Source organism: Rhinichthys klamathensis, unplaced genomic scaffold (assembly GCF_029890125.1).
Source record: "Rhinichthys klamathensis goyatoka isolate OS25496 unplaced genomic scaffold, OSU_Roscu_1.1 h1tg000138l_1, whole genome shotgun sequence".
Lineage (NCBI taxonomy): Eukaryota > Metazoa > Chordata > Actinopteri > Cypriniformes > Leuciscidae > Rhinichthys > Rhinichthys klamathensis.
This window is the reverse complement of record NW_026606673.1, coordinates 495,903-508,969: the sequence shown is the minus strand read 5'-3', so window position 1 is coordinate 508,969 and position 13,067 is coordinate 495,903. Positions and strand designations below refer to the sequence as shown.

Sequence of the window (13,067 nt, the reverse complement as noted above, 5' to 3'; positions counted from 1 at the left end):
AGATTAATGTTTTAAATGTAAAACAATTGTAGGTAGAAATATAAAATGATTGAAAAAAAAAAAGAAAAACGTCTACTTTTTAACTATGAAACTAACACCGCCAGGCGCCAGTAGGTGGCGGCAAGTCTCCATCTTAATGAGGGAGTTGAATCCTTTATTCAAACGAGTCGTTTAAAAATCCTAATTCGCTTAACCTAACAAACGACTGTATTTATAAATGGGTAGTCTACATGAATCATTTACTCGTCTGATTCTGTCAAAAATACAGATATTTTGAGGAACAAAACGCGTGTTGCCCGGAGGCGCAGCGGTTCTGCTGTTTGTTCTGTTTTCTTGGACGGAGCAAAAAAAGAATGTAGCCAGGTAGCCTATCTATAAAAGTTACTCAGTAACTTTATTGAACTGTTGTATCATTTCCCATTTGCGATTGTGCAGATGTTCAGAAAATCAGCACTTTTGCTGGTGTGATAACTCACATATTATAGGCTCGTGTTATATAAAACGGGAACTCCTTAGGCCTAAAGGTTTTCTTTTTTTTCTTTTTTTCTTCATTTTGATGACATATAGGCCTATGCTTATTCTATTGTGGTGGCAGTGGAGAGAGCACTCAAACCCCTCGAGAGCACATCATTTAGTGAACAAATTTATAGAAATAATAATTCTCTCTAAAGCAATGAGACGTGAACATAATATTTTTTTCTAAATGTGCGCTCTTTTGGACTAAAAGCGCTCTTCATTCATTCCTCAATAGAATAGTAAAAATCGGCTTCATTGCACCTAATTTATTTATTTATTTTTTTATTTTTTTTTATTTTTTTTGTTATCGTTCAAATAAAACGAAAAAACGAAAAAAGGAGTTGTTTTCTACTTTTTTCGTTTTCATATATGAAAGCAAAAACAAATGAACGAACGATACCCGGACCAGTTAATCATCTTGTATTAATTTAGGGCATAACATATCGCCGGCGTTGAGTCGTCTCTTCACAAGCGTCGAGTCGTCTCATCGCAGGTGTTGGGGCATCAGAAGTCTCCGTGAGAGGCTGGATACAAACTGGAGCTGACGAACGCTATTTACCTCGACTAGCGTCCCGAGATAACAGCAGGAAAGCAGATGGGAAATAATTAGCGTAGCTGCTGTTCATAATATGAATGCATTCGATCTGATTCAACAGTAGTATAAAAGGTAAGCATTATGTGAATGCTTGGCTGAAGAGATGCGTCTTTAATCTAGTTTTGAACTGGGAGAGCGAGTCTGAGCAACGAACAGTATCAGGAAGGCTATTCCAGAGTTTAGAAGCTAAATGTGAAAACGCCCTCCCTCCTTTAGTGGACTTAGATATCCTAGGAATTGTAATGTATTGACTGCCTATTGTCAGAGTGAGGTTCCTTTAAGAGGCTAAAAGCCTGGGGAGGGCGTGGCTGTTCTGGGGTGGAGATATGTGTTTTCAGGCAGTGTGTTTCCGGGAGTTGATCAAGCTAGATGTGGTCTATGTTATATGCTGCCTTGAGTTCAGTAAAGATTTACAAGATTACGAACGTCTTCTCTTGTTCTTCAAAGATATAACACTGGCGACGAGCGGACTCGAACCGACTGTGTGCAGATAAATCCATATGATGCGACTGTGAAAGTGAGTGAAAATAATCTGCATCTGGAAGCGAACATGACTACACTCGGCCGTATCGAAGAGTTTGACGAAAGTTCGAGTAACTCTTTTGAAGAATACACAGAACGACTGGAATGTTTTTTTCATGCAAATGATATTGAGGATGATGCAAAAAAACGTTCCGTTCTGCTCAGTGTGTGTGGTGCAAAAACGTATTCCACGTTACGTTCAGTGCTTGCCCCAACGCAGCCCTCTACTGTGTCTTATGCAAACATTGTCGCTGCCTTAAAACGTCATTACAGCCCAGCGCCATCAGAGATTGTTCAACGTTTTCATTTTCACAATTGTAAGCAGAAATCTAATCAAAGTATTTCAAACTACATTGCTGAGCTTCGACGTTTGTCTGTGCACTGTGCTTTTGGAGATCAGTTAGAAGCAATGCTGCGTGATAGAATCGTGTGCGGGGTTATGGATGAAGCGTTACAGCGACGCCTGCTGGCTGAACCTACACTAACATTTAAAGAGGCAGAAGAAAAGGCACTGGCTGCTGAAACAGCATTGTTAAATGCTCGCCTGCTTCGTCAGCATCAAAACGAATCACGGCTGGAGGACGATGTTCATTATGCAGCCCATGCGCAGGCATCAGTTCATAAGACTGCAACTTCAAATGAAAATCCTAAACGTGACAAGCCATGCTTCAGATGTGGTGGTCAGCATACCCCACAAGCCTGTAGGTTTTCCACTGCTGTATGCCATTACTGTAAAAAAAGAGGACACATTGCTCGTGTGTGTTTAACAAAGACTAAACATGGTCCTGACAAGGATGCAGCCAGCACCACAGCAGAACGGTACACAAACATTATAACTCACAAAGAGCAAAATGATTATTCCATTTACAGCACCACTAATAAATCAGAAAGAGGGGGGCAGAGGCCATATCTGGCCACTGTTATACTAAACAAACAAGCACACACAATGGAAGTGGATTCAGGAGCGGCCTGTTCCTTGATTAGTGAGCACACCTACCACTCATTGTGGCCCTCCCAACCCCCTGAAATACATGCCAACAATGGAATACTTAAGCAGTGGTCACAGGCAACCTTGGAAGTGAAAGGAAAAATATTTGTGGAAGTGACATACAAAGGATCACGAAACACACTGCCTTTGTTCGTCATCCAGGGCCAGGGAACTAGTCTGTTGGGACGGGACTGGTTTGATGCCCTGGGAATATCAGTGGAAGGGGTACACAGGGTACAGCTGCAGTCCATGGAGAAAATACTGGCTGAATACTCAGAGGTTTTTCAGGACATCGGGGTTTGCCGGACCCCCCCGATCTCTATTGACATTGATTCCACAGTAACTCCACGTTTCTTCAAAGCCCGCCCAGTTCCTTTTGCTTTACGGCCCCAGCTTGATGAGGAGTTGGACAAATTGGTGGCTCAAGGAATTTTTGAACCTGTTCCCCATGCAAAGTGGGCCACACCTATAGTGGCTGTAGCAAAAAAAGATGGGGGCCTGAGGATTTGCGGTGATTACCGCTGTACTGTGAATACAGCTGTTAAGCCAGATGTGTACCCTATACCCACAGTATCTGAACTGTTCTCGAAACTAGCTGGAGGAGTAGTTTTCACTAAACTTGACCTGAAACAGGCTTATCAGCAACTTCCAGTGGATGATGACGCAGCCGACTTACTGACTATTAATACCCACCGTGGGCTTTTCCGGGCTCGACGGTTGCAATTTGGGGTGTCAACGGCTGTTTCAATATTTCAAAGATTTATGGACACTTTGCTCGCAGGAATTCCAGGAGTCCAACCATACCTGGATGACATACTGATTTCGGGCAAAACCATGGAAGAACACAATGCACGGCTACGGGCCGTACTGAAGTGCTTCGCTGAAGCTGGGCTGTGACTAAAAAAAGAGAAAAGCATTTTTGCTGCTGATCAAGTGGAGTTTTTGGGGTTTAGAGTGGATAAAGATGGCATCAAACCAACCCGTGAAAAAGTGGATGCTATCCAAAAAGCTCCGCCTCCACAGAACAAAACAGAACTTCAGGCGTTCTTGGGGCTGCTTAACTTTTACAGCTGTTTTCTTCCAAATAAGGCCACCGTCCTGGAACCCCTGCATCGCCTTCTAGACCAGTCTGCTACTTGGCAGTGGGTTGCGAAGCACAAGATGGCATATGCTCAGGCGAAAGAGTTGCTGCAAACGGATAAAGTGATGGTCCACTATGATGAAAAGAAACCCCTGGCAGTGGTTTGCGACGCCTCACCCTATGGGCTTGGGGCTTTATTGTTCCACATGGAATGTGATGGCCAGGAGAGGCCCATTTGTTTTGCTTCCAGAACAATGTCCACCACGGAGCGGAATTATGCCCAAATTGATAAGGAAGCATTGGCGGTTGTTTTTGCAGTCAGAAAGTTTCACCAGTATCTCGCAGGCCGCCATTTCGTGATTTTTACAGATCACAAACCCCTGCTGGGACTCCTGCACCATTCCAAGCCAATGCCTACCATCCTTTCGCCACGGATGCTACGTTGGAGTTTGATCATTGGAGCTTACGACTATGAGCTATGCTACAGACCGGGCAAACAAATGGGCAATGCTGACCCCCTGAGTCGCTTACCCTTGCCGGCATCTGATGCTGTTACACCACCACCATTGGAAGTGTTGCTACTTGAAATGGTGCCAGATGCACCTATGCATGCTGAGCGAATCGCTAACCTTACACGCAAAGACGCTGTCATAGCACGAGTAATGCGCTGGGTGCTGCATGGGTGGCCGGCTGATGTAATGGATAGCCGGTTCAAACCATTCCTTTCACGCCGCCATGAACTCTCTGCGCACAAGAACTGTTTGCTATGGGGAAGCCGGGTGGTTGTTCCTTGCGTGGCAAGGAGAGAAGTACTGGCTATGTTGCATGACGCGCACCCGGGTATGGTACGCATGAAGGGACTCGCAAGGAGTTATGTGTGGTGGCCGGGCATGGACCGAGACATTGAGGAGACTGTCAAGGCATGTGAAACCTGTCAGATGTCACGTCATGCACCACCTAAGGCGAAAGTGCACCCTTGGGAGTGGACGACAAAAAGATGGTCCCGGCTGCATATTGACTTTGCTGGCCCTTTTCAGGGCAAAGTATTTCTCATAGTGGTTGATGCACATAGCAAGTGGCTGGAGGTGTCTCTGATGAGTTCCATGTCATCATCAGCTGTCATCAACACACTGAGACTACTTTTTGCAACACATGGTTTGCCTGACGTCATAGTCTCAGACAATGGTGCTTCGTTCACTTCTGCGGAATTCCAAGAGTTTGCAGAGCGAAACGGCATTCGACATGTCACTACAGCACCATATCACCCAAGCTCAAATGGTCAAGCTGAACGCATGGTGCAGACAACCAAGGAGGCCCTGTCTCGCATCACCAAGGGCGAGTGGCAGACCAGGCTCGCCCGTTTCTTGTTGTCACAGCACGTCACACCCAATTCATCTACTGGAAAAAGTCCTGCTGAGTTGCTCATGAATCGGCGACTCACCACGGCCCTTGATCGTCTGCACCCTGACCATGATGGTGACATGCTTCGCAGACAGGAGCTTAATGCTGAAAAATGCCCTGGCACAATCAGAGAGTTTAGACCTAAGGACTTGGTGTACATGAGAAGCTACACCAGAGGTTCTAAGTGGATGCCTGGAATCATTGTAGATGTCACAGGTCCCCTGTCATACAAGGTCAGAGCTAGCGATGGGCAAATGCACAGGCGACATGTTGACCAGCTGCTGGACAGGACGGCACCCTTGTCCGACCAATCAAGGCCTGAGCCAGGTGGCTACACTGTCCATCCGCCTGAGTCCCCAGGGGCTGAGATGCTTGAGTTACAGCCACCTGCATTAGATGTGGAAGACCCTGATGTTGACCTTACTGGAGCTGGAGCTGAGGGCATGTCTGAGTCCCCTCAGTCTCGGAGGTACCCTGTAAGAGAGCATCACCCTCCAAGAAGGTTTTCAGACTTTGTGGACTGGGGAAAAGGGGTGTAATGTATTGACTGCCTATTGTCAGAGTGAGGTTCCTTTAAGAGGCTAAAAGCCTGGGGAGGGCGTGGCTGTTCTGGGGTGGAGATATGTGTTTTCGGGCAGTGTGTTTCCGGGAGTTGATCAAGCTAGATGTGGTCTATGTTATATGCTGCCTTGAGTTCAGTAAAGATTTACAAGATTACGAACGTCTTCTCTTGTTCTTCAAAGATATAACAGGAATGACCAGAAGCCTCGAATCCTCAATAGATGGATTGTAGGGCGATAGAAGGTCCATTAAATACACAGGAGCTAAACCATTTAGGGCTTAATAGGTCAGTAGTAGTACTTTGTAATTGATACGGAACTTGATAGGTAACCAGTGTAGAGATGATAAAATTGGTGTTATATGATCATATTTTCTTGACCTAGTAAGAACTCTAGCGGCTGCATTTTGCACTAACTGTAGCTTGTTTATTGAGGATGCAGGACAACCAGCTAATAAAGCATTACAGTAATCTAGTCTCGAGGTCATGAATGCATGGACTAACTTTTCTGCATCAGACACAGATAGCATGTTACGTAATTTAGCAATGTTTCTAAGGTGGAAAAAGGCAGTTCTTGTAACATATGAAATATGATTTTCGAAAGACAAGTTGCGGTCTAGTATAACACCCAGGTCTTTTACCGTAGAGGATAAAGTAACAGGACATCCTTCTATATTAAAGTTGTATTGTAAGAGATTTTGTGGGTAGTTTTTTGGACCAATAAGTAATACCTCAGTTTTATCTGGATTTAGTAGCAGGAAATTACACGTCATCCAGCATTTTATATCTTTAAGACACTCTGTCAATTTAGATAAGTTAGTGTTTTCATCTGGTCGTGATGAAATATATAATTGAGTGTCATCAGCATAGCAGTGGAAATTAATTCCATGTTTTCTTATAATATTACCAAGTGGCAGCATATATATTGAGAATAGCAGAGGGCCTAACACCGATCCTTGCGGCACTCCATAGTCTACTGACGTTATCTTCGATTTTTCCCCATTTAAACAAACAAAATGGTAACGGTCCGATAAGTACGATCTGAACCAGCTTAATGCCTGTCCCTGAACACCAGTGTAGTTTTGTAGTCGATCCAAGAGTATTTTGTGATCTATAGTGTCGAACGCAGCGCTAAGATCGAGTAGAACTAGTATTGAGATACAGCCTTGGTCAGAAGCTAAAAGTAAATCATTTGTAATTTTAACTAGCGCAGTTTCTGTGCTATGATGCGGTCTGAATCCTGACTGAAATTTTTCATATATCTCATTTTCTTGCAGGAAAGAGCACAATTGAGCGGACACAATTCTTTCTAGTATTTTGGACATAAATGGAAGATTTGAAATGGGTCTGTAATTTGCTAAGTTATTTGGATCTAATTGCGGTTTCTTAATAAGAGGTTTTATTACTGCCAGCTTGAATATTTTAGGAACATGACCTAAAAATAAAGACGAGTTAATAATATTGAGAAGAGGCTCTTCCACTACAGGTAACACTTCTTTCAGTAGTTTAGTGGGTATTGGATCTAATAAACATGTTGTTGGTTTAGATGCAATGATAAGTTTATTTAGCTCTTCCTGTCCTATAGTTGTAAAGCGGTGTAGTTGTTCCAGAGGGGCCATAGTTGAGGCTGAATCATAAGACACCATAGAGGATTGTACATTTACAATTGTGTTTCGGATGCTTTCTATTTTCTTATTGAAGTAATTCATAAAATCATTACTACTATACTGTAACGGAATATTTTGCTCTGGTGATGTCTGTTTATTTGTTAGTCTAGCCACGGTGTTAAATAAGAACCTTGGGTTATTTTGGTTATTTTCTATTAGTTTGCGGAGATGCTCAGCCCTGGCTGCTTTTAGAGCCTTTTTATAACGTGACACACTGTCTTTCCACGCGATTCTAAAGACCTCTAAATTAGTTTGTTTCCATTTACGCTCTAAGTTACAAGTTTCTCTCTTGATAACATGTGTAGTACTATTGTACCATGGTGCTTTAGTTTTCTCTCTAACCTTGTTTAATCTAATTGGTTTCCTAAAACTCCATCAAGTGACCTACTGGTGTCCTAAAACTCCATCAGGTGACCTACTGGTGTCCTAAAACTCCATCAGGTGACCTACTGGTGTCCTAAAACTCCATCAGGTGACCTACTGGTGTCCTAAAACTACATCAGGTGACCTACTGGTGTCCTAAAACTCCATCAGGTGACCTACTGGTGTCCTAAAACTCCATCAAGTGACCTAATGGTGTCCTAAAACTCCATCAGGTGACCTACTGGTGTCCTAAAACTCCATCAGGTGACTTACTGGTGTACTGGCATCCTAAAACTCCATCAAGTGACCTACTGGTGTCCTAAAACTCCATCAGATGACCTACTGGTGTCCTAAAACTCCATCAGGTGACCTACTGGTGTCCTAAAACTCCATCAGGTGACCTACTGGTGTCCTAAAACTCCATCAAGTGACCTACTGGTGTCCTAAAACTCCATCAGGTGACCTACTGGTGTCCTAAAACTCCAGCAGGTGACCTACTGGTGTACTGGTGTCCTAAAACTCAATCAGGTGACCTACTGGTGTCCTAAAACTCCATCAGATGACCTACTGGTGTCCTAAAACTCCATCAAGTGACCTACTGGTGTCCTAAAACTCCATCAGGTGACCTACTGGTGTCCTAAAACTCCATCAGGTGACCTACTGGTGTCCTAAAACTCCATCAAGTGACCTAATGGTGTCCTAAAACTCCATCAGGTGACCTACTGGTGTACTGCTGTCCTAAAACTCCATCAGGTGACATACTGGTGTACTGGTGTCCTAAAACTCCATCAGGTGACTTACTGGTGTCCTAAAACTCCATCAGGTGACCTACTGGTGTACTGCTGTCCTAAAACTCCATCAGGTGACATACTGGTGTACTGGTGTCCTAAAACTCCATCAGGTGACTTACTGGTGTCCTAAAACTCCATCAAGTGACCTACTGGTGTCCTAAAACCCCATCAAGTGACCTACTGGTGTCCTAAAACTCCATCAAGTGACCTACTGGTGTCCGAAAACTCCACCAGGTGACCTACCGGTGTCCTAAAACTCCATCAAGTGAAGTGACCTACTGGTGTCCTAAAACTCCACCAGGTGACCTACTGGTGTCCTAAAACTCCATCAAGTGACCTACTGGTGTCCTAAAACTCCATCAAGTGAAGTGACCTACTGGTGTCCTAAAACTCCACCAGGTGACCTACTGGTGTCCTAAAACTCCACCAGGTGACCTACTGGTGTTCTAAAACTCCACCAGGTGACCTACTGGTGTCCTAAAACTCCACCAGGTGACCTACTGGTGTCCTAAAACTCCACCAGGTGACCCACCAGGTGACCTACTGGTGTCCTAAAACTCCACCAGGTGACCTACTGGTGTCCTAAAACTCCATCGGGTGACCTACTGGTGTACTGGTGTCCTAAAACTCCATCAGGTGACCTACTGGTGTCCTAAAACTCCATTGGGTGACCTACTGGTGTCCTAAAACTCCATCAAGTGACCTACTGGTGTCCTAAAACTCCATCAGGTGACCTACTGGTGTCCTAAAACTCCATCAAGGGACCTACTGGTGTCCTAAAACTCCATCAGGTGACCTACTGGTGTCCTAAAACTCCATCAGGTGACCTACTGGTGTACTGGTGTCCTAAAACTCCATCAGGTGACTTACTGGTGTACTGGTGTCCTAAAACTCCATCAGGTGACCTACTCTGCCCTACAAAGCAAAAAGGCAGTAACTACGCAGAGTGCAGAACAGAGAAAAATGACTTTAAAGTTATCCTGTCATCCAGCCTAAGTAGTTGTAGGTAGATTATTGGACATGTGGCTGTTTTGTTACTTTATATTAGCTTATTCTTTGTACATATCAATCCTCATATTTAATTTGATATTTTACCCCTATTTTGCAGTTACTGTATTCTTGCTTTGTATTACTTACCAAAAACGTGGCACCATACCAAGGGAAAAGGCAGTAACTACAGATTCTCCAAAAACTATTTTGCCACAACCTGGGCTCTGGGTCTGATACACTGTGTTTGAAATAATTGGAACCATTTGGACAACATTTTCAAAATTTTTGTGTTGCAAAACTAGTGTTGCGGAGCGGGCGTGTTACGGATATGTGGTGTAAATTTTTAGTAATCAAAAATCATGTCTAATTAATTGAAATCATGAAACTTTTATTATAAACTATTATTAAACTTATACAATATTTAAAAACAAACATTTTTGGTCAAACAACATGCTGCACAATGAGCTTTACTGTTAAAATTAAAACATTGAAGAAAAATTGTGATTATTCCTTTAAAAATTAAGTTTTAATCTTAATTTATTTGTAGTGTTAGTATTATTATTACATTGAGACGTTTCTAAATTCTACTGTACAGCAGTAATATATTTATTGTCAAGTTAAACCGAACTTTTATTTTGACGGGTTGCCGTGAAGACAGTGTCCTCATATAGGCAAAAAAACAGCTCGATCGTCACACACGTGCTTCAGCGCGAGCGTATGTGTGTGTGTGTGTTAGTTTGGTAGGGGAACAATTAGGGGAAACACTGCATCTCAAACTAAATTTGTGTGAATAAGTTAGAAGCGTGAAATCGCAAATGTTAAAACCGTCCCGTGAGGATGCCGCGAAATCAGCTGTGTGTTCACCATGGCAACAGTAACTACACTGCGCAGCAACACAGTTATTTTTTGGTAGGTAAAACATAGCAAGAATACAGTAATGGATGTTACTGTACTCTTGCTTTGTTTCACTAGGGCTTTTTGCAGTTACTGTACAAACGACTACCATTTTTCTCCAAAACGACACACATTTGAGATAAGATGTTTTGTCACATAACAAAGGATGCCTTGAATGTCATGAAAATGATAACTCATTTTTGACCAAAAATGCAGTTACTGCCTTTTTGCTTTGTAGGGCAGTACTGGTGTCCTGAAACTCCATCAGGTGACCTACTGGTGTACTGCTGTCCTAAAACTCCATCAGGTGACCTACGGGTGTACTGGTGTCCTAAAACTCCATCAGGTGACTTACTGGTGTCCTAAAACTCCAAGTGACCTACTGGTGTCCTAAAACTCCATCAAGTGACCTACTGGTGTCCTAAAACTCCACCAGGTGACCTACTGGTGTCCTAAAACTCCATCAGGTGACCTACTGGTGTCCTAAAACTCCACCAGGTGACCTACTGGTGTCCTAAAATTCCATCAGGTGACCTACTGGTGTCCTAAAACTCCATCAAGTGACCTACTGGTGTCCTAAAACTCCACCGGGTGACCAACTGGTGTCCTAAAACTCCACCGGGTGACCCACTGGTGTCCTAAAACTCCATCAAGTGACCTACTGGTGTCCTAAAACTCCACCATCAGGTGACCTACTGGTGTCCTAAAACTCCACCAGGTGACAAAACTCCACCAGGTGACCTACTGGTGTCCTAAAACTCCACCAGGTGACCTACTGGTGTCCTAAAACTCTGGTGTCCTAAAACTCCACCAGGTGACCTACTGGTGTCCTAAAACTCCACCAGGTGACCTACTGGTGTCCTAAAACTCCACCAGGTGACCTACTGGTGTCCTAAAACTCCACCAGGTGACCTACTGGTGTCCTAAAACTCCACCAGGTGACCTACTGGTGTCCTAAAACTCCATCAGGTGACCTACTGGTGTCCTAAAACTCCATCAGGTGACCTACTGGTGTCCTAAAACTCCACCAGGTGACCTACTGGTGTCCTAAAACTCCATCAGGTGACCTACTGGTGTCCTAAAACTCCACCAGGTGACCTACTGGTGTCCTAAAACTCCACCAGGTAACCTAATGCAAGGAATAATAAATAATAAAAGAATGACACTAGACAAATGCAAAGTTATGCATACAGAATACAGAAACAGAAACGCGTTGCAAATGGCAGACCAACAAATATCTACTCGACTGTGGTGTTTTTTTGTTTATTATTATTATTTTTTATTGGTTGCATTGTTATTATTTGCAGCATGTGTGTTGTGAAACTGATGTTTTCTTAATTTGCTGGTGTTTTTCTTGTTTGCATGTTTTCTTCTGTTTCAATGCTTTGAGATCTCTCGGCCACCGTATTTTGGTTCGTTTCTGTATTTAATTTAAGCATTTCACATAAAAAAAATATTAAATTGCATTTTTTGTAACGTTAATTTATTTCTCTGTCTTTTTGTTATTCTTGTATTGTGACTATTTTTCCTTTTTATCTTGCTGAATTTTTATTTATTTGGCTGATTTTCAGCACGTTTCTGTATTTGCTTGTGTTTTGCGTATTTGTAGCACATGTGCTGTCAAACTGATGAGGTTTTCTTAATTTGCTTGTGTTTTTTCTATTTGCAGCGTGTGGAGCACTCGGCCACTGTACTAAAAAGCAACAGAAACCAAGCAAAAAATTTAATTGATACAAACAATAAAGCAAAAGTGTAAAAGCAAAGTGTCATGCATAAATCGTAAAATACAGAAACAAACAAAAAGCTGGTTATAAAAGACAAATGAAATACAATTTACAGATGTGCAAAAAAGGTAAAAATATAAGTTGCAACAATGTAAAACAGATTCCCTAATAACTTAAAATGTGTGGTTAACATTTTGCAGAGGTGTCGTCCTGTTTCTGCGGTCTCCGGCTGATGATCCACCTTTAATAACTTCTACGACCTCCAGCTCAGATGTCTGCGCACACACAGGAGTTCTTCTTACAGCCTCTAGAAGAGGAGCATACAAATACAGAATTAAAAAATACTTTTAAATAAATAAAATGAACAATAGAGACATAAAGCATTGTATTACAAGACACCACTAGTCAAAGAATTAAAACTTTCAAAATTCATTCATTCAGGGAATAGTCATGAAGTTCCAGATAGACTTGGACACAATACAAATGCACTTACCAATCACAATGTTTTTGAGCTGCAAGCTTTGGAAAGGTGTTTCCCATGTACACCTCTCCAGTTTACCACTTTGGCAAAGTCATTTTTGATTGCTTGCTCATAATCCGCCAGACCGTGCCCTTTACGTCCACTCCGCCCAGCAATCCCAGTTCAAGTTCCTGAAATATTTTTAAAACATGCCATCACTATTAAGTCAAAACACTAAAACATGCTTTTGTTTCTAATATCGATATTATATTTTGCAAATATAAAGTTTTTTTTGTTGTTAGATGTTTCATGTTTTAGATTAATCACACACACAATTTAATTATAACAGTAATTACAACCAGACTTGTAAGTGATAACAGTTATGTATGTAAGTATGCAACTGTGTGTTACTAACAGTGTTTCCTACCACTTTTTGTCCTGTTATGGACAGGATCGAAGATCACTTTCCAGGGTAGTTAACGACCTTAAGTCTTCAATTGGGAACAGTTTTGGACT

General features: G+C 42.5%; 1 pseudogene; it reads left to right on the top strand.

Annotated features, from left to right (window-relative positions):
- The first annotated feature begins 1,498 nt into the window (after window positions 1–1,498).
- LOC130089861 (uncharacterized protein K02A2.6-like) lies at window positions 1,499–5,642 on the top strand (annotated as a pseudogene).
- The last annotated feature ends 7,425 nt before the right edge of the window (window positions 5,643–13,067 follow it).